This window comes from Myotis davidii, unplaced genomic scaffold (genome assembly GCF_000327345.1).
Source record: "Myotis davidii unplaced genomic scaffold, ASM32734v1 scaffold419, whole genome shotgun sequence".
Classification (NCBI taxonomy): Eukaryota; Metazoa; Chordata; class Mammalia; order Chiroptera; family Vespertilionidae; genus Myotis; species Myotis davidii.
The window spans coordinates 1,898,949-1,902,985 of NW_006294998.1; the positions used below are offsets into that span (position 1 = coordinate 1,898,949).

General features: G+C 34.0%; 1 long non-coding RNA gene across 1 annotated transcript in view; it reads left to right on the top strand.

Moving 5' to 3' along the window:
- Window positions 1-151: 151 nt before the first annotated feature.
- Window positions 152-4,037, top strand: part of LOC107184065 — a 9,546-nt gene continuing 5,660 nt past the window's right edge. Inside the window, exon 1 of the long non-coding RNA XR_001514889.1 lies at window positions 152-501. This is a non-coding gene — a long non-coding RNA (uncharacterized LOC107184065). The remainder of the gene's footprint in view (window positions 502-4,037) is intronic.

The following is a 4,037-nucleotide window of genomic DNA, read 5'->3' on the forward strand; positions in this document are numbered from 1 at the left end:
GCCACGAGGAAGAATCGGCCTCGCGCCGTCCCGACCACGTCGTGGGGGAAACAACTCTTTATCCCGGCTGCGGCCACGAGGTCTAGAATGGGGGAGGGGTGGGGAAGAATAGTCCCTGCGCTGCGTTTCCCTCGTTGGAGCTGAGCGATAGAGGTTAAGATTGCTGTCGATCGTGCTGGAGTCTTTCAGGGTCTTTTAAAATAAGATGTGGATCTAATACTTGTGGATTTTTCAACTTTATTTCCTTACGAATTTTCACCCATACGTTGTTGGTCTTTTAAACTCTACTAGTATTGCTTGGCTATCTTGGGTTTTTTGAGGGCTGTAATTGACTTTATAAAGGGGTTGGAAAAGAACACATTTAAATAGGGATCTGGACAGTGGTAGTAAATTTGTGTTTTCTCCCTTTCCCTCCCATCGCAGTCATTCATACACGTGGACCTAACTGCGCCAAGAGCTTTTCCTAAGGATAGTTGCTGAAAACGAAGTTTTCGCAAGTGGGTGAGTGTATTCTAATTTTCTTTAACTTTTCTTTAAAATAACTTTCTCTTGACTTTAATTTGAACAATTAAAATGTAATTGGGTTTTTCAAGAGGTGAAATGGGTAGTTTGTCCATTTACATTTTCTAGAAAATTAACTCTGGGTCAGCTAATTTTTAAGTTAGTAAAAAGTACAATCCAGATATCTTTATAAGTCTTTGGAAACTGATGCACAGTTTACAAATGTAATTTTAAAACTGCTTTAAATTGGATGATAAAATCTAATATGTAGTGTTCCCAAGATTTAAAAATAATTTAAGTGGAATATATAAGATCGACCAGTTGATAAACTTGAAGTATAGTCTCAACAGTAATTTTATGAATTAGTTTACCAAATAATTGCTAATTGGAAGCAGAAGAAAAGATGTTTTTCCATGTGGATGTGAAGATTTCCTCTAAAAGGTACATGAGTCAAATTATATTCTCATTTATAATCTGATTTTGATTTTGTAAGTATGCCTTTGGGAATGGAAGGTAAAGGAAGAGCCACCACTTTCTTTTACAGTATTAGAATGATGATTAATTATGATTGTCTTGTAAAAAAAAAAGCGTTCTCTATTTTTAAAGTCTAAATGTGCTTCTGAATGGAACTCACGGGTTTAAGGTAATTGAACTCGTTTTCTCTTCCCCATTAAGGATTATGCTAAATTTTGTATGTTTTATAGCCTGTAAGAGTTTGAGGTATTATTCTAATTATTTATTTAAAATTTAGCAGGAATAAAGAGAACATCACCTTGTAAAACCTGAAGATTGTGACCAGTCAGAGTAATGTCAAAGTGCTTACAGTGCAGGTAGTGATATGTGCATCTACTGCAGTGAAGGCACTTGTAGCATTATGGTGACAGCTGCCTCGGGGAGCCATTGGTGGGCTTTCAAGCGCAGGGCCTGCTGGTGTTGAGTGCTTTTTGTTCTAAGGTGCATCTAGTGCAGATAGTGAAGTAGATTAGCATCTACTGCCCTAAGTGCTCCTTCTGGCATAAGAAGTTATGTTTTCATCCAAGCCAAGCCAAGCAAGTATATAGGTGTTTTAATGCTTTTTGTTTGCAGTCCTCTGTTAGTTTTGCATAGTTGCACTACAAGAAGAATGTAGTTGTGCAAATCTATGCAAAACTGATGGTGGCCTGCTATTTCCTTCAAGTAATTTTTACTAATTTTGTGTACTTTTATTGTATCGATGTAGAATCCGCCTGGTGTGTCTGATGTGACAGCTTCTGTAGCACTAAAGTGCTTATAGTGCAGGTAGTGGTTAGTTATCTACTGCATTATGAGCACTTAAAGTACTGCTAGCTGTAGAACTCCAGCCTCGGCCTGTCGCCCAGTCAAACTGTCCAGTTACTGAACACTGTTCTATGGTTAGTTTTGCAGGTTTGCATCCAGCTGTGTGATATTCTGCTGTGCAAATCCATGCAAAACTGACTGTGGTAGTGAAAAGTCTGTAGAAAAGTAAGGGAAAATCAAACCCCTTTCTACACAGGTTGGGATCAGTTGCAATGCTGTGTTTCTGTATGGTATTGCACTTGTCCCGGCCTGTTGAGTTTGGTGGGGATTGTGACCAGAAGATTTTGAAAATTAAATATTACTGAAGATTCACCTTCCACTTTTAAATGTTCCAGAGATAAAACGTACTAAAAGTGCAATTTTAATTTGTCATTGTGAAGTTTATATATGTAACTTTGTTTCTTCAATCAAATTTTATCTTTTTGTACTAAAACATTTCACTACTAGGATTGCATGTCAGATTTTACTATGTTTATAATATTTTTTCTCTGATTATTTGGTTATCAAGCATTCCATTATGACTGTATAAAGGTTATTTACTTTGATAAATGCACAATAATCTGTAAAATTAGGATATGCCTCTTTGCTTTCTTAATGTTTTATTTTAAAATTTAATAAATTACGATATTTGTACACTACTTAAGTTTTTAAATTTGGTAAAAATTTCATTCTGTTTAAAGCAGTGTATAAAGAAAGTTGTTTAAGCATGGAATTTAGATTTGTGAGGGAGACTGTCTTTTTTCTAGTAAACAAATATTTTACCAATGTTACCAGTTCATGATAAAGCTGTTAACTGGTTATGTACTAGTTCTCTGGTAATTTTTAATGATGTAAAAACTTTTAGTGATCCTTAGACTCTGCTTTCTGGAAGTTGAAAATAAGAAAACAAGACATACTGATGCCAAATGGAGTCACTAGTGTGTGTACATGTCTCTAATACCCAGAGTGTAGAAGTTGGGTGGAAATTTGAAAATCATTTTGCAACAATTCTAGGCTAATGTAACTTATGTCACTGGAGTAGAACCTAAGAAGTGGCAGTTACAGTATTTTATCCAACATTTCTGCCCTTTTTTTAATGTGTCTTGTCTTTAGTTTATGTTATGTGTAGAAAAATGTGGGTTAACTTAGGAATGATCAAATTTAAAGATTGGTTGTTAAAACTGTGCCTGTGCTAAATTTTAGTAATAGAAAACAAATTTCTATAACGTTATTATACCATCTGATAAATTTATAAAACATTTAAAAAATATATTAAGTCTAACAAGAAAATTTAAGCCTTTTGAAATTAAAGGAGTTTAATTATGGATCCCTGAATAGAAAGGTAAGAGTTTCACAGTTCTGGAGCTGATTAAAAGGTGTAAATTTTCAGAATGAGAAAATAGTAAGAACAATGCAGTGATTTATAAAACAAATCTAATTGTCCTTGAGTGTTCTTAAACCTTTGTGTTATGAAAAAAAAAAAACTGGAAATTATTCTGTTTGGGGTTATTTTCTGACAAACATTTCTTTAAATATTTTGTAAAGTTACATAATGTTAGCATAGCTTACTTTGCTATGGTTATAAGGGGGAAAAGTGATGTTTACATGTACTAAACCATATAATTGTATTTTAAAGCTTTGGGGGAAATACCTCTAGCATTGTGGTTTAAAGTGGAACAGTGATGATTTCTCTAATATGCTAAAATGTAACTCAAATTTTAATAACAAAATCTTAAAATGGTTAACTCTTTCTCCCTAGACATTACACCTCTAGTACTTGTGTTCAGAACTTAACAGGACTTTTAATCAAGACTTAATATCTACTAAACAAGTTAACAGTATAATTTCTTTTGGGGTTTTCAGTGGGGCTGAACACTTTCTTAGACACTAACAGGAGACTGCAAATATAAAGGTTGACATTAATTTAGCCATTTTTTGATACGAACAAGTGAACAAGTTGGTTGTAGCTGAAAATTTCTCATTGACCTGGGGAGAGTGGTCTTTTATTGTTTTAACCTTTAAATTGCTTAAGACTTAAGGAACTGACCCATTGCTTCAGGTTTGAGAGCATTAAAACTCAGAAAAAAATATAAACCTCTTCCTAGTATTTCGCATGTTACATATGCACGTACAAACTTCTAATTTATGTTTAAAAGGAAAGCACTTACGGTTTTACAAATTATCCTTTCTGAGATAGTGATTTTACTAAATTTCTTTGAGATCTTTATTTTACAGGCAAA